Source organism: Cannabis sativa, chromosome 4 (assembly GCF_029168945.1).
Source record: "Cannabis sativa cultivar Pink pepper isolate KNU-18-1 chromosome 4, ASM2916894v1, whole genome shotgun sequence".
Classification (NCBI taxonomy): domain Eukaryota; kingdom Viridiplantae; phylum Streptophyta; class Magnoliopsida; order Rosales; family Cannabaceae; genus Cannabis; species Cannabis sativa.
This window is the reverse complement of record NC_083604.1, coordinates 59,888,303-59,906,922: the sequence shown is the minus strand read 5'-3', so window position 1 is coordinate 59,906,922 and position 18,620 is coordinate 59,888,303. Positions and strand designations below refer to the sequence as shown.

At 38.7% G+C, this 18,620-nt stretch overlaps 1 non-coding gene across 1 annotated transcript; it reads left to right on the top strand.

Annotated features, from left to right (window-relative positions):
* Positions 1-9,400: 9,400 nt before the first annotated feature.
* On the top strand, positions 9,401-9,507 carry LOC133037527 (small nucleolar RNA R71). Its single transcript, XR_009687614.1, has one exon. It is a non-coding gene; the product is annotated as a small nucleolar RNA R71 (small nucleolar RNA).
* The last annotated feature ends 9,113 nt before the right edge of the window (positions 9,508-18,620 follow it).

Genomic DNA, 18,620 nt, shown 5'->3' with positions numbered 1-18,620 from the left:
TTTACAAAGTCCACTAAAGGACAAAATATCATTGGGATAAATTGACCATTTTGCCCCTCCATACTAAAATTACATAAATAACACTAAAGGGGTATTTTTTTGGAAAATTCTAAATTCCCCGCCATTCCTGACATTCCCAATGTCTAATAAACCATCCCACAATACTAACATACTAAGTTGTGATTTTACTTAGCCAAACACCGAGTTCCATGATACCGGGCACCGGAAATGCAAAATTATGAAAACTACTAAATAACATAAAATGCATCTCAGAATTCAATAATAACAGTATAAATAATTATTTAAATAGATATAAATAATTCTCATAATTAAACATGATTAACTGCTAATTTCCAAATTAAACTAAGCGGTCTTTACAGTATGCATATGTATTACATGTTTAGCGTGCATGTAGGAAGCCTGTTAGATTACATTAGATATGTATATTGGCTTCGAACCATCCGACTGTGTCACATCGGTACAGGCTAGAGTATGACTAGCAGCTGGAGTATGACCAGTGTACCGAGTATAGGCTGACACTGTATCACATCGGTACAGGCTAGAGTAGGACTAGCAACTGGAGTATGACCAGTGTACCGAGTATAGGCTGATACTAGGGTTGGTGGTTCTGTACTATTTGACGTATCACATCGGCACAGGCTAGAGTATGACTAGCAGTTGGTGTATGACCAGTGTGCCGAGTATAGGCTGATACTGTAACATATCGGTACAGGCTAGAGTATGACTAGCAGCTGGAGTATGACCAGTGTACCGAGTATAGGCTGTTACTTGGCAATAGTACCGTCTTATGAACGTTCAGGACTCAGTATCGTGTGGGACACGACAGTTAGGGTTATGGTCAGGGGTATGGGCGTCTGATCATAACTCGAGATTTATGTATGATATTTGATTATGCTTTTCTTACTTAGTTTGTCGACTCACAGTGCTATGTTCATGTGTAGGTTAGGACAAGGCCAAAGCTGTGGAACCGTGAGGACGAGCCTATGAAGATTGTACATGTCGGGGCGGTTAGGCCTGGAGCGTACGATCCTCGGGACAGCAGCACTTTTGTAATTAGTCGCTAGGCGACAAGTATTTTATATTAGACAGTAAACTTTTGCAAAGTGTTTTGTAATCGGGATCCCGAGTATTTTTGTATAAATATTTTATAAGTTTAATTAAAAAGCAAAAATTTTAATTAATCACGATTTCCATAAAGCTCGTTGATTAGCAACGAGGTGCACAGTATGTTTAAAAATCAGGTTATACGCCTATGCAAGTTAGGGTGTTACAATTTGGTATCAGAGCCGCCAGGTTGTCTTCCGAAGATCGTCACGACATGTACAATCATCATCAGCAGTTAGCTCGTTCTACGGTTTAGTAAGCTTTTATTGCTTTATTAGCTTATTTAATTATTATGAAATAAGAAAAGCCTGATAGGAAGCATGTTAGTAGCCTGATAGTAGAATAGGAGCATGTTTTTTAATTTCCAAATTAAGTGGCATTAGTAAGCTCTCGTTGATCATGACCTAATGTGCCAACTCGGGGTTTCGAGGCTGTTCAGACTAGATGGACGCCAGATGAAATACCAGGAGTCAGCGCAACTCAGTCGGGTCAAATCAGGGTCAAGGAGCTCAATTTTCCCCAAATGATAGGGGCCGAGGTAGAGATCCCAGGGGCAGGGCTCGTGGTTGGGGTGATGTTAACCCGCAACAGGCTGCCCAAGCCAATCGGGAAGCCTAGAATTAGGAAGTTAGGTTTGCTGAAATGCAAGCCAGAATAGAGGAGCAAGATAATGAGATTCAGAGATTGAGACAGCAGGGTGCTCCTGCAGTGCCTGTGCCAGAAGTTCCTGTGGCACCTGCCCCTGCTGCTCAGGCTGAGATAGTAGTAGCGGCAAATAGAATGGAACCCCTGTATGAAAGGTTCTGCGAGCAGACACCTCCGGTTTTTTTGGGAGGTTCGGACGTCATGGAAGTCGAGCAGTGGCTAACAGTTATTACGGGGATATTGAATTTTATGAGTGTGACCGAGTACACAGCTCAGTTTGATCGGTTGGCGAGAGTGGCCTCGGGAATTGTGCGAACCGATTTCAGTAAGAAAGAAAAATATCTTGATGGACTTAATATGAAGATCAAGTATGACCTTATGATCACTACCGACGACAAGACCACCTATGCTGAGATGGTGGAGAACGCACTGCAAGCTGAGGGCGCAGTTGGATGTATGTTGGAGTCAGTTAGGACTCCAGTGAGTGGCGGGGCTCCTACCCCTCCTGCATCAGGTTTCAGCAGGGGAAGTAGTGGTTCAGCCATGGACCAGAAGAGGAAATCATCCACTGCATCCGGTGGCTCGGGGCAGAACAAGAGGTTCCGAGGGAACCAGAATCGAGGCGGTCATCACGGTAGTGTTGAGACCCGTTATTCCTACCCGGAATGTCCCATTTGTAAGAGGCATCATCCGGGTGAGTGCTAAGGTCAGGGATACTTTCGGTGTGGCAGCCAGAATCTTTAGTAAATTGGATAGACCGTGGGATAGGTATGAATCAGGGTTTTGAACCCTATTACCTGGCAGAGAGTTAGTTATCTCCAAAAGGTGGATTAGGTCTATGCCGATCAGAAGAGATGATAGAGAGTTAAGTGCTGACTCGATAGAGATAAGCCTAGTAGATTTCGATATTATTTTAGGAATGAATTTCCTATCTAGGTACTCAGCCAGTATTGATTGCAAGAGGTAGATGGTGATCTTTCAACCGGAAAGTGAAGAACCATTTGTGTTTGTTGGTTCAGTTCGGGGATCTCGGATCTCGGTGATTTCGGCCATGTCAGCTAGGGAGTTATTGCATGGCGGTTGTTTAGGGTTTCTGGCCGTGGTGATGGACACCACTTGGCCAGATACCATTCGGCCAGAGGACATCAAGGTGGTTCGGGAATTTCTAGATGTTTTTCCCGAAGAACTTCCAGGTTCACCACCTCATCGGGAGATTGATTTCGTTATAGATTTGGCACCAAGAGTGGAACCGGTTTCCAAGGCTCCGTATAGAATGGCTCCAGCTGAGCTTAAGGAATTAAAGATTCAGCTTCAGGGATTGCTTGACATAGGGTTTATTCGGCCTAGTGTGTCACCCTTGGGAGCCTCGGTTTTGTTCGCCAAGAAGAAAGATGAAACTATGAGGTTGTGTATCGATTACAGACAGGGTCTTTTTGATCAACTTCAGGGGAAGACGGTCTTTTCCAAGATTGATCTTCGATCGAGTTATCATCAGTTGAGAATCCGAGAGGAGGACATTCCGAAGACGACTTCCCGTACTAGGTATGAGCATTACGAATTCTTGGTTATGTCGTTTGGACTAACCAATGCTCCTACAACATTTATGGATTTGATGAATATGGTATTCAAGGATTTCCTCGATATCTGTGTTATCGTGTTTATCGACGACATCCTTGTGTACTCTCAGTCATAAAAGGAGCATGAGTTACATCTTCAGATGGTTTTGCAGCGGCTTTGGGAACATAAGCTTTACGCCAAATTTAAGAAATGTGAATTCTGGCTATCTCAGGTGTCGTTCTTGGGGGCACATTGTTAGCAAAGATGGGATCAAGGGGGATCCTGGGAAAGTAGAATCCGTTAGGGATTGGCCGAGACCGAAGATAGGGACTGAAATTAGAAGCTTCTTGGGTTTAGCCGGGTATTATCGTAGGTTTGTGGAATGGTTTTCTAAGATTTCAACACCCTTAACCGAACTTACAAAGAAGAATCAGCGGTTTGTCTGGCCAGATAAGTGCGAAGCTAGTTTTCAGGAGCTGAAACAGAGATTGGTTATCGGTCCAGTGCTAGCTTTGCCTTCAGACAAAGAGAAATTTGTAGTATATTGCGATGCATCCAGACAGGGTCTTGGGTGTGTGCTAATGCAAGCCAATCGGGTTATCGCTTATGCCTCTCGTCGGTTAAAGGATTATGAACAGCGATACCCGACTCATGATCTAGAGTTGGCCGCGGTGGTTTATGCATTAAAAATCTGGCGGCATTACCTTTACGGAGAAAGGTGTGAAATCTATACCGACCATAAAAGTCTCAAATATTTCTTTACTCAGAAAGATTGGAATATGAGACAAAGGCGTTAGTTGGAATTAGTGAAAGATTACGACTGTGAGATTCTCTATCATCCTGGGAAGGCCAATGTAGTGGTTGATTCCCTTAGCAGGAAGGGTCCCGGGCAGGTAGCTAGCATGATTTAGATCTCACCTCAGTTAGCAGAGGACATGGTTAGATCCAGCATTGAGTTTGTGGTAGGTCAGCTTCACAACTTAACGCTGCAATCTAATTTGTTGGAAAGAATTAAAGCCGCTCAGATGACTGATCCGGAATTAGTGAAAATCAGGGATGAGGTTTTTGCTGGTTAAGCCAGGGATTTTTCAGTGTCAGACAACGAGATGCTTCTGTATAAAGCTAGGGTTTGTGTTCCGAATAGTGTGGAACTCAGGAATGAGATCTTTGAAGAGGCTCATTCTACCCCCTTATTCTCTGCATCCTGGCACCACTAAGATGTACCAGGATCTTAAACCCTACTTCTGGTGGAGCGGTATGAAGAAGAATTTGGTAGAATTCGTGTCGAGCTGCCTCACCTGTCAGCAAATTAAGGCTGAACATCAGAGACCAGCAGGGTTGTTGCAGCCTTTAACCCTGCCTGAATGGAAGTGGGAGGATATCACGATGGATTTCGTGGTTGGATTACCTAGAACCACGGCTTTGTTCGATTCCATCTGGGTTGTGGTGGATCGATTCACGAAATTTGCTCATTTTCTACTTGTTAGAACAACCTTTTCAGTGGATCAGTTGGCAGAATTGTATGTTAGAGAGATTGTAAGACTTTACGGGGTACCGAAATCTATAGTTTCGGATAGAGATCTGAAGTTCACCTCCAAGTTTTGGCAGAGTTTTCAAGGAGCAATGGGTAAAAAACTGAAATTTAGTACAGCATTCCATCCTCAGACAGATGGTCAGTCCGAAAGGACAATTCAGATATTGGAGGACATGTTACGAGCCTGTGTTATGGATTTTTAAGGCTCTTGGAATAAATATCTACCATTGATAGAATTTTCTTACAACAACAGTTATCAGAGTACGATAGGGATGGCTCCCTACGAATGTTATGAAAATTATGTTTATTACGCAAGTGTACGCAATCAAGTAGTATCTCACGCAAGTGAGGTCGAACCACAGGGAATTGGATTAAGTACTACTAAACTATACTTATGATTCTATTCGGTAAAATAATAAGATTGCAATTTGAAAGTAAATAACTCAGAAATTAAAGAGAAAATAAACGAAGATTAATCAAGATGAGAGATTAGGGAGGTGAATCCTGTTGATAAGCTACCTATGTTAATACCTAATTCCTATCCTTATCTCAATGTGAATGACAGATTATAAATTAACCTAACTCTTTTGAGATCTTTTAGGTTCTAAATAATATGTTCTCTAATTAACTTCTTAATTAAATCAACACAAAATCAGCATTAAGCAATAATCTATTAGTCACTGAGGCTATGTAAATACTTTCGTTTTACATCAGAACCTAGACTATCCAAATTTTAGCATTCTCAATTCTCACTTTTCAGATTTCGAATTGAGATCATTAAACATGTAAAAGGTGATCAAGCTTGCACATGGAATTAAACACAAATAAAGATAGTATTCACACATAAGATGAAGGAATGGCAATTATTTATTAACTAGGCATAAACTTAAACAACAATCATCATCCTCCCTTATTGGGAAATTTAGTTCAAAATAACTCTAAAAACATCCATGATTAATTCAAAAATAAAAACAAACATAAAGAAGCATTATAAGGGTAAAAGAAAGAAACTAGAAGGTGGTATCGCTCCGGGTCTTCAAGATAGCTTCCTCTTCACTTGCCTCCACTATTAGGTCTGTTTTTGCTTACCTCTCCACTTCAATGTCGTATTCCTTATATAGGGATGAGTGGTGTGCCTCCAATTGAGAGAAAAATCAAAATTAGGTCAAATCTGCGATTTCCGTACCTAGTCGCGACTAACATTTAAGCTGGTCGCGACTACAGGCAAACCTCGAAAATCGAAGGTTCTGCCAAACCTCGAAGTCGCGACCAGGGTCGCGACCAGGAAAAAGGGTCGCGACCTGGCTCAATGGAAGTCGCGACTATTGTAGCTTCTGGAGACGAATTTTCTAATTTTTTTTCCAGTTTATCCCAGTTTTTCGCCATTTGACTGAATTTGAACTTTAACACTTCGAGAACCTGAAATAATGAAAATCAAGCGTAAAACTGCTCCAAAAGACACCAATAGACGAGGTAATGCTAACTTTGAAGACCCGAGACATAGGCTAATTATAACCTAACAAAATCCCCCAAACTAGATTCTTACTCGCCCCCGAGTAAGATAAAAAAAAAACTAACTACGCTATCAGATAATTACTATGCTGCTGACTCATGCTCTGTTCTCTACTTGCATAAACTAGAATTTTGATCCTACTAACTCTAACAATTAATTCGGATGCTCCATAAATAACACTATGTACAACTGCAACAATCTACTCAAATGTGAAACATTGTTATAAAAGTTTTACTCTTTCCATTAATTCCACAATCCGATAACTCATAAGCTTGCATGCTTACCTTTCTCCACTAATGTTAACAGTGTTCTTCGGAATCATTAGGTCTTTTCAAGGCTTAGGTAGTATGGCTCAGATATTCAGGGATAGGCAAAAGACAATTTGGGCTCAAGATATCATAAGCACACAAACAGAACCCACAAGCTTCTTACTTTTCTTTTTCAATACCCCATAGTGTTCCCACATTTACCAAGATTGAGAGAAGATATATTTATTATTTTCCAACATCACTGAAATCATATACTTTACTCTTTTTTTTTTTAACACATATTTTTACTTTTTTTCATAGTGTTTTTTTTTTTCATATTTTTTTTTCAGTGACATTGAATTACACAATTTTTTTCTTCTCAATCTTACAAATTTTTCTCCCTCTCACTATTTCCTCACACTAAACGTTTCTCCTCCCCCAAACTAATCATGTAGCTTATGATATCATGGATAACATGGTGAAAACAAAAATTAATAGTGTGGTTGCAAAAATTTCAAATCAGTGGGTGAAAAACAAAACAGGTTAAGGCTCAAAAGGGTAACTAGGGATACACATTATTACGGTAGGCTTGAAAGGCTCAAACTGTCCAACAAATGCCTAAGTCATATTCCAATTGAACACTATCAAGGATTTCGCCTCAAAAGAATAAACATGCAAGTTCTAAGCTATCCTGTTAATCTTACCACAAACCATAGTAAAACAGTTATAACAATTTTCGCAGATTGAGTAATTACAATTAAACACAGGTTTCTAAGCATCCAAACTAATCCAAAGAGTTAGCAGAATCAAGCACACAGTTATTTTTGCAATTTCAGATCACATCACACTAAACAGCAGTATACAACTATCATCAAGCTTATTGCCATTCCTTAACTAAAACAAAAAACTAAAACAGAAAATTAAAATGCAGAAATTAAAGTGCAGAATTTAAAATTTTTAAGTCTCTCCCCCCAAACTAAATATTACATTGTCCCCAATGTATACAGTAATATGCAGGGAGAAGAAACTTACCTGAGACCCTCTCAGAAAGGGTTGGGTGGACCCTTTTCATCCAAAAGAGCCCTCGTACTAAATGAAGAAAATTGACCACCAATAGTGTTGATTTCAGAGTTTTGCACAAGAGTAAGCTCACCTTCAGAACTACCACACATCAATCTTTTCCAACGACGCTGAATCGTTCGAAGTCGCTCTTTAGGCTTTGCTTTCTTCTTATCATCTTTAACAAAAGAACCCTTCACCATCTCAATCTTGCAACAGGTAGGAATGTCGGTTGGGGCAAAAACATTAAAATTGACCTCTTCATCTTGCACTCTCAACTTTAACTCTCCCTTTTGAACATCTATTAATGCTCGGCCCGTGGCTAAGAATGGTCTTCCCAAAATAATGGGAATAGTTGAATCTTCTTCCATATCAAGAATTAGGAAATCAGCAGGGAAGATAAACTTACCAACCTTCACCAGTATATCTTCAATTATCCCACGAGGATGAGTCAAAGAACGATCTGCCAGTTGTAAAGTCACTGTTGTAGGCTTTGCTTTTCCCAATCCTAGCCTTTTGAAGACAGATAATGGCATTAGATTAATGCTTGCTCCCAAATCACACAGAGCTTTGGTTTCCATCGAACCCCCTATAGAGCATGGAATATTTAAACTACCCGGATCTTTAAGCTTGGGCGGTAGTTTCTTTTGCAAAATGGCAATACACTCCCCAGTTAATGCCACTGTTTCATAGTCCTCCAATTTTCTCTTCTTAGACAATATCTCCTTCATGAACTTCACATAACGGGGCATTTGTTCCAAGGCTTCAGCAAAAGGAATGTTGATGTGTAGTCTTTTGAAGACCTCTAGGAATTTGGTGAACTGCTTGTCTAGACTTGACTTTCTGAGCCTCTGAGGATAGGGTATTTTCACATGGTGATCAATGCTAATTGGTGGAGACTGTTGTGGTTGTGTTGGGCTGTCAGTAGCCTTCTCTGATGTTGGTGTTGGGGTTGGCTTTGGTTGAGCTTCATTCTCCTTTTCTCCATCAGCTGATTGTGGCAGTTCAGGACCATCATAATTTTTACCGCTTCTCAGGGTAATTGCTTTGCAGTTTTCTTTGGGGTTTACTTCAGTTGTGCTAGGCAAATTCCCTTGAGGACGGGTTGCTACTTGAGTTGCTAGTTGGCCCATCTGAGTTTGCAGGTCTTTGATTGAAGATCTAGTTTCAGTCATGAATTGGAGCAATAAATCTGTCTGCAAACTAGAATTTCCACCAGAGGTTTGTTGCTGATTAAACTGTTGATTCTGATTCTGGTTCTGATTTCGTTGCTGATAGAACCCACTGTTTCTTCGGTTATTACCCTGGTTGAACCCATAGTTGTTGTTGTTGTTGTTCTGTGAATAGTTTCCAATGGCTTTAGCTTCATCCATTGGCAAATCATCCACATCTGCTTGACACTCTGAAAAGTGATGGCTTCATCCACATAACTCACACACAACTTGGGCTTGTTTAGCTTGCCCTGCAATTATCTTTGTCAATGCCTCAACCTGAGCTGTCAACTTAGTGATGGCATCCACCTCTAACACACCAGCTACCCTCTTTGATTGGCTTCTTTCAGTTGGCCACTGCTGATTATTTAAAGCCATCTCCTCCAATAGATCATACGCCTCATTAGCACTTTTTCTCATAAAGGCTCCACCAGCTGCTGCATCTATTAGAGTTCTAGTGTTTCCTACCAACCCATTGTAGAAATTGTGGACCAGCATCCACTTCTCTATACCATGATGAGGGCACTTTCTGATTAGATCTTTAAACCTCTCCCAAGCCTCATGGAGAGATTCATTGTCTTGTTGGCAAAAGTTATTGATTTCTCCTCTTAGCTTTGCAGACTTGGCTGGAGGAAAGAACTTTGACAAGAATTTCGTTGCCAGATCATTCCAGGTGGCAATGGAGTTTGGTGGCAAGGAATTTAGCCAACTCTTGGCTCGTTCTCTGAGAGAGAATGGGAACAGTCTCAGTCGAATGGCATCATCACTAACTCCATTAACTTTAAAAGTTTCACAAAGTTCCATGAAGTTAGAGAGATGCAGGTTAGGATCTTCAGAAGGGAGGCCACCAAACTGAACTGAAAACTGCACCATTTGAAGTATGGAAGGTTTGATCTCAAAGTTATTTGCATCCACTGCCGGTGGCCTGATACACGACTGCACTCCCGTTAGAGTAGGGAGAATGTAATCTCTCAAGCTGCGGCCATTAGCTTGATCTTCTACTGCGCCACCATTATTACCGTTATTGCCTCCATTGTTTGCAGCATTAGCAGCCATGATTTCTGAAGTTTCAGCAGTTGGTGAAACTCCCTCTTGCCTCTTGTTCTTTCGGTTTCTCCTAGAAGTTTTCTCGATTTCGGGATCAACTGGTAATATGACAGCTTGTCCTTGACGGCGCATACACTTATGATTCCTGAAATTGTTCACGAAAATATTGCAAGAAAAAGGTTAGAAAAATCAGCAAGAGAAAATAGACCAAAGTAGAAGTTAGTATAATTTGTGTAATATTAATCTTTAAACAATTCCCCGGCAAAGGCGCCAAAAACTTGTTACGAAAATTATGTTTATTACGCAAGTGTACGCAATCAAGTAGTATCTCACGCAAGTGAGGTTGAACCACAGGGAATTGGATTAAGTACTACTAAACTATACTTATGATTCTATTCGGTAAAATAATAAGATTGCAATTTGAAAGTAAATACTCAGAAATTAAAGAGAAAATAAACGAAGATTAATCAAGATGAGAGATTAGGGAGGTGAATCCTGTTGATAAGCTACCTATGTTAATACCTAATTTCTATCCTTATCTCAATGTGAATGACAGATTATAAATTAACCTAACTCTTTTCAGATCTTTTAGGTTCTAAATAATATGTTCTCTAATTAACTTCTTAATTAAATCAACACAAAATCAGCATTAAGCAATAATCTATTAGTCACTGAGGCTATGTAAATACTTTCGTTTTACATCAGAACCTAGACTATCCAAATTTTAGCATTCTCAATTCTCACTTTTTAGATTTCGAATTGAGATCATTAAACATGTAAAAGGTGATCAAGCTTGCACATGGAATTAAACACAAATAAAGATAGTATTCACACATAAGATGAAGGAATGGCAATTATTTATTAACTAGGCATAAACTTAAACAACAATCATCATCCTCCCTTATTGGGAAATTTAGTTCATAATAACTCTAAAAACATCCATGATTAATTCAGAAATAAAAACAAACATAAAGAACAATTAAAAGGGTAAAAGAAAGAAACTAGAAGGTGGTATCGCTCCGGGTCTTCAAGATAGCTTCCTCTCCACTTGCCTCCACTATTAGGTCTGTTTTTGCTTACCTCTCCACTTCAATGTCGTATTCCTTATATAGGGATGAGTGGTGTGCCTCCAATTTAGAGAAAAATCAAAATTAGGTCAAATCTGCGATTTCCGTACCTAGTCGCGACTAGCATTTAAGCTGGTCGCGACTACAAGCAAACCTCGAAAATCGAAGGTTCTGCCAAACCTCGAAGTCGCGACCAGAGTCGCGACCAGGAAAAAAGGTCGCGACCTGGCTCAATGGAAGTCGCGACTATTGTAGCTTCTGGAGACGAATTTTCCAATTTTTTTTCCAGTTTATCCCAGTTTTTCGCCATTTGACTGAATTTGAACTTTAACACTCCGGGAACCTGAAATAATGAAAATCAAGCGTAAAACTGCTCCAAAAGACACCAATAGACGAGATAATGCTAACTTTGAAGACCCGAGACATAGGCTAATTATAACCTAACAACGAACTGTTATACGGTAGGAAGTGTAGATCTCCCATACACTGGGATGAGACAGGGGAGAGGAGATAGTTAGGTCCGGAGTCAGTGCAGCGGACAAATGAGGCAATTGAGAAGATAAAAGCTAGAATGCTTGCCTCATAGAGTAGACAGAAAAGTTATGCAGATCCGAAACGCAGAGATGTTGAGTTCTGAGTAGGGGACCATGTGTTTTTACGGGTATCTCTAATGAAGGGGATCAAACGTTTCGGGAAAAGAGGCAAGTTATGCCCTAGATTTACAGGACCTTTCGAGATTCTCGAGAAGATAGGTCAAGTGGCATACCGGTTAGCATTGCCTCCAGCTTTATCAGCAGTTCACAACGTATTCCATGTCTCTATGTTGAGAAAATACATTTCAGATCCCTCTCATATACTCAGTTATGAGAGCCTTGAACTGCAGCCAGATATGACATTCGAAGAACAGCCAGTGCAGATCCTGAATAGAGAGGATAAAGTCCTTCGGAATAAGACCATAGCATTGTTCAAGGTACTCTGGAGAAACAACAAGGTGGAGGAAGCCACCTGGGAGCTAGAATCAGATATGAGAGCTCAATATCCAGAGTTGTTCAAGTTAGATTTCGGGGACGAAATCCTTTTAAGGGGGGAATAGTTGTAAAGACCGCTTAGTTTAATTTGGAAATTAGCAGTTAATTATGTTTTATGGAAAATTATTTATAGACATTTAAATAATTATTTATGTTGTTATTATTGAATTCTGAAATGCATTTTATGTCATATAGTGATTTTCATAATTTTGCATTTCCGGTGCCCAGTAACATGGAACTCGGTGTTTGGCTCAGTAAAATCGCAACTTAGTATGTTAGTATATTGGGACGGTTTATTAGACATTGGGAATGTCGGTTTTGGCCGGGAATTTAGAATTTCCCAAAAATACCCTTTAGTGCCCTTTATGTTATTTTGAGTGAGGAGGGGCAAAATGGTCATTTTGTCCCATTTATGTTTTGTCCTTTAGTGGACTTAGTAAGTGGAAAATGGATGTTATATTATGTTTTATTAGCTGATGTGAGTAATTAAAGTCCATTATTTTCGTTTTTTCGAAGTTCCAAAAAGTTAGAAAAATTGTGAAAAAAAGCTCTCTCTCTTTTCCTCTCTATTCGGCCCTCCTTGGGAAGCAAGGAGGTGGATTTTCCTTTGTGATTCAAGTATTTTCCAGCAAGTTTAAAGTAAATCTAGTAGAGGTAAACCTTGTTCTAGCTTCTTTTCTTTGTTTTCTTGGAATTTTGGAAGAATTTGATGGTTTGCATGCTTAGTTTAGGTTGATTTTGTTGCTGTGATTTTGTTGTTGTTTCAGAGGTTTAATCTTGTTATTTTGAGTAGATTAGAGCTAGTTTGATGCATATTGTTTGCTTTGATTCAAGCTTGGTAGTTTTTAGCTCAAAATTATAGTTTTCAAAGAAAAGTGATGAAGTTGTTGCTATAGTTGTTGCTGCTGTTTAAAGGTGTTTTCTGGAGTTTTATTATGTTTAAATAGGTTGATTTATACTTGTTTTAGTGGCTGTTTGGAGGGTTTGTCAAGTTTTGAGTTTTAGAACTCAATCTTGAACCTCCAATGGTGAAATGAGTTTCTGTGGTTGAAGCTCGGTTTTAATGCTTTGGATTTGTTCTTAGGGGTATCTAGAACAAGTCTGGAAGATTTGATATGCTTTGGGTTCGATTTGATTGAGTTATGAATATTGGAATTTAGTCTGCGAGGAACTGGAATTTCGGTTGTGCATCCAGAATTCCGGATGGGGTTCTGAAAATTCCCAGAACCAGAATTCCGGTTGGGCAACCAGTCTGCCGGTTGGGAGATTTTCAGGAACCCTAGATTTTCTTGTTTTTATGTTATTTTGGGTATTGCCATGCTTTTTATCGATAGGGAAAATTTTAGTTTCTAGTTTAAGTCCCCCGGAAGTGATTTAGCGTATCACTTATCAGTGTTGTGATTGTTATGGTTTAGGAGCTTGTAAACCGCCGTGCAGTTCGTTCCAGTCAGGTTGACCGGCACACCTGAATTCGGAATCCAGGTAAGATTAGTATAACAGTATTCATATGTATTACATGTTTAGCGTGCATGTAGGAAGCCTGTTAGATTACATTAGATATGTATATTGGCTTCGAACCATCCGACTCTATCACATCGGTACAGGCTAGAGTATGACTAGCAGCTGGAGTATGACCAGTGTACCGAGTATAGGCTGATACTGTATCACATCGGTACAGGCTAGAGTAGGACTAGCAACTGGAGTATGACCAGTGTACCGAGTATAGGCTGATACTAGGGTTGGTGGTTCTGTACTATTTGACGTATCACATCGGCACAGGCTAGAGTATGACTAGCAGTTGGAGTATGACCAGTGTGCCGAGTATAGGCTGATACTATAACACATCGGTACAGGCTAGAGTATGACTAGCAGCTAGAGTATGACCAGTGTACCGAGTATAGGCTGTTACTTGTCAATAGTACCGTCTTATGAACGTTCAGGACTCAGTATTGTGTGGGACACGACAGTTAGGGTTATGGTCAGGGAAATGGGCGTCTGATCATAACTCAGGATTTATGTATGATATTTGATTATGCTTTTCTTACTGAGTCTATCGACTCACAGTGCTATGTTAATGTGTAGGTTAGGGCAAGGCCAAAGCTATGGAACCGTGAGGACGAGCCTATGAAGATTGTACATGTCGGGGCGGTTAGGCCTGGAGCGTACGATCCTCGGGACAGCAGCGCTTTTGTAATTAGTCGCTAGGCGACAAGTATTTTATATTAGACAGAAAACTTTTGCAAAGTGTTTTGTAATCGGGATCCCGAGTATTTTTGTATAAATATTTTATAAGTTTAATTAAAAAGTAAAAATTTTAATTAATCACGATTTCCATAAACCTCGTTGATTAGTAACGAGCTGCACAGTATGTTTAAAAATCACGTAATACGCCTATGCTAGTTAGGGTGTTACACCTTTACTCTCTAGGAGCTGGAAATATAACAATGCATCTCCAGGAGGAGAAGAGCTCGTTCGAGCAGTCATTTCGCATTTAATGCGGCATGGGGGAAACGTATCAGAACCTCCATAAGAGGATTTGACAGATGGCATAAGCCTCTTTTACGGCGATTACACGATAATCAACGAGTCTAGTGACGACTCTATTATGAAGACTCACATCAATCAAGGAAGGATAAAAGATTATTTTCACCTAATCCCTAAGATACCTACGACATAGGTCATGTATGTCCTATTTTATATCTGCCAGGAATTTGTTTCCCTAAGGGGCGGACACTTAAAGACAAGTAATCCTTTTCTAGTGATTCTCCAAAAAAACACTATAAATACCCAAAAAGAAGAACGTAAAAGGGGTTGATCGATTAATTAAGGAATCAAAGGGAGTAAAGAAGAGAGAGAGAGAGAGAGAGAGAGAGAGAGAGAGAGAGAGAGAGAGAGAGAGAGAGATTCGCCAAGAACATTCTCTGTACAAGAACTCTCATAAATAACAAAGACTCGTGGACTATAGCTCATTAATGTCCAAACCATGTAAAAATTACCTGCATTAAAGCTTCCATAGCTCTTCTCATTCTATCATTAAATTGGTTGTCGAAAAACCTCAGTCAGTAAGTGTCATGTCCAACTGGCCTTTGAGTGCTATTAGTGGACGGGATCTTGGTGCCAGGAGTGGTTTGATCGGTCGACGTACTGGTGTTTTTTAGTTTCCTGTACGCCTGGTGTGAACCCAGCTAGAGAGGAAGTCAGTCTGTGGCCTACCGGTGGTGGTTGTGTTGTTAATTTGTTCAAGGTTTGTCCCTGGTAGTCCTCTCGTGTTTCTAGGAGTTTGCATGTTTGGATCAGTCACCATTGGATCACCTTGATCAGCCAGGCCTCCCCTTCGAGTTTGTACAACCATCCTGTTAACCTGTCAAGACTTTAAAATAAAAGCTTGTGTTTTTGCTCTTGATGAAAGCACCAAAATGTTGACCTCGCTTCTAGCCAACGACAGTGAGTCAAGATAAAGTGATTAGATAAAATAAATAATAAAAAACAAAAATAATAAGGTAAAAATAACACAAAATTTTCTAGAGGTTCGACCTCATGAGAATGGTAATAGACTACTCCCCTTTTAATTTTATTGACATGAGAGTAAGAATAAAGTGTTCCTTCTCTCCAAAGCTCTTACAATTGATCTCTTAGTAATTCTTTCTCTTAGATCAATTTTCTCTCTTGAATGTTCTTCTGAACTCAATTTCTCCTCCCTCAATAGTTAGATTATGCCACAATTTATAAGAGCTTATTACATGAAGAGTGGTTTTCCTTAATCTATAATAAATAAAATATGAAGCTATATTAATTCCATGATTACAATGTAAAGAATCGGAAACTAAGGCGTATTGCCTTTAGGAAACGACGAGACTTATTTCTAAAATTGCCAACTCACATATTATGTCCAGTGCATGTGGGTTGATCATGAGATTGTACTTTGGTCGGATGTCTCTTGATTATTCTGCTCGGACATCTTGCTATATGCTGACGATAGACATTTATATCAACCTTGGTGGGCTGCTAGGAGTACTTTCTTCCGCCCAGGTAAGAGAATGTAGGACACGTGTCATCCAGCTCAATGTCACGTCACGGTACAAAGGATAATAAAAAAGAAAATGAAATTATAGATATATTATTTTTAAAATTAAAAGAAAATGTTAAAATATACGTTCACATTTTATATGGGCAAAATATATGCATATTCTTCTTTTGAGCATTATAAATTAATAATGGAAAGAATCTTCTAGTTTTTCAACAAAATTTAGTCAAATCATTTATAATTTATTGCGTATAATTGATCATGTCAAAATAACTCAATTCATAAATTTAGGATTCACTATAATTTATATTTCAATAAAACTTTCGTAGGATAATTTATAAAATCACTATAATATATCAGTAATCATTATAAGTTTTATATTTATATACACGAATAAACTAATTATATTATTTTTTTAAAGCATATACACTCTTGAGGAGTTACTATTTGTTTGTCAAATTTTATATTTCTTCATTATCAATTTAATGATGTGGACATATATAGGTACAAGACAACTTCATCATGTTGCTGCAATAGTCAAATAGATATAATCATAATATAATATTTATTTTTCCCCATGTCTTTCGAACACGTAGTTATTCAACAGTCTAATTATTATGATTTGATATATTATATATTTATATGTACGACAAGTACATGTAATAAGCTGTTTTTTGTCACTTTCATAACTTGATAAAAACTATACATCTAGGTTCATAAAAATATATTTAACTATTTTAAGTAGCAAATGTATTTAAGACTTCTTCAAGATGCTTTTTAAATAATCATTTTGTGATTCTTTATCACTTTGAGAAATGTAACTATATTAAATTATATTAGATCACTAACAAATTTTACTATAGTTTTAGTAAATTATACATTCACGCCTACGAATATGCAAACTGAATTAAGTAGTAAATGTATATATAATTATATATACATATCTTGTACGAACAATAGTTTGAAACTATTGATTTTTAAAAATAATAAAAATCCCGAGTATTTTTGTATAAATATTTTATAAGTTTAATTAAAAAGTAAAAATTTTCATTAATCACGATTTCCATAAACCTCGTTGATTAGTAACGAGCTGCATAGTATGTTTAAAAATCACGTAATACGCCTATGCTAGTTAGGGTGTTACACCTTTACTCTCCAGGAGCTGGAAATATAACAATGCATCTCCAGGAGGAGAAGAGCTCGTTCGAGGAGTCATTTCGCATTTAATGCGGCATGGGGGAAACGTATCAGAACCTCCATAAGAGGATTTGACAGATGGCATAAGCCTCTTTTACGGCGATTACACGATAATCAACGAGTCTAGTGACGACTCTATTATGAAGACTCACATCAATCAAGGAAGGATAAAAGATTATTTTCACCTAATCCCTAAGATACCTACGACATAGGTCATGTATGTCCTATTTTATATCTGCCAGGAATTTGTTTCCCTAAGTGGCGGACACTTAAAGACAAGTAATCCTTTTCTAGTGATTCTCCAAAAAAACACTATAAATACCCAAAAAGAAGAACGTAAAAGGGGTTGATCGATTAATTAAGGAATCAAAGGGAGTAAAGAAGAGAGAGAGAGAGAGAGAGAGAGAGAGAGAGAGAGAGAGAGAGAGAGAGAGAGAGAGAGATTCGCCAAGAACATTCTCTGTACAAGAACTCTCATAAATAACAAAGACTCGTGGACTACAGCTCATTAATGTCCGAACCATGTAAAAATTACCTGCATTAAAGCTTCCATAGCTCTTCTCATTCTATCATTAAATTGGTTGTCGAAAAACCTCAGTCAGTAAGTGTCATGTCCAACTGGCCTTTGAGTGCTATTAGTGGACAGGATCTTGGTGCCAGGAGTGGTTTGATCGGTCGACGTACTGGTGTTTTTCAGTTTCCTGTACGCCTGGTGTGAACCCAGCTAGAGAGGAAGTCGGGTACGTGGCCTACGGTGGTGGTTGTGTTGTTAATTTGTTCAAGGTTTGTCCCTGGTAGTCCTCTCGTGTTTCTAGGAGTTTGCATGTTTGGATCAGTCACCATTGGATCACCTTGATCAGCCAGGCCTCCCCTTCGAGTTTGTACAACCATCCTGTTAACCTGTCAAGACTTTAAAATAAAAGCTTGTATTTTTGCTCTTAATGAAAGCACCAAAATGTTGACCTCGCTTCTAGCCAATGACAGTGAGTCAAGATAAAGTGATTAGATAAAATAAATAATAAAAAACAAAAATAATAAGGTAAAAATAACACAAAATTTTCTAGAGGTTTGACCTCATGAGAATGGTAATAGACTACTCCCCTTTTAATTTTATTGACATGAGAGTAAGAATAAAGTGTTCTTTCTCTCCAAAGCTCTTACAATTGATCTCTTAGTAATTCTTTCTCTTAGATCAATTTTCTCTCTTGAATGCTCTTCTGAACTCAATTTCTCCTCCCTCAATAGTTAGATTATGCCACTATTTATAAGAGCTTATTACATGAAGAGTGGTTTTCCTTAATCTATAATAAATAAAATATGAAGCTATATTAATTCCATGATTACAATGTAAAGAATCGGAAACTA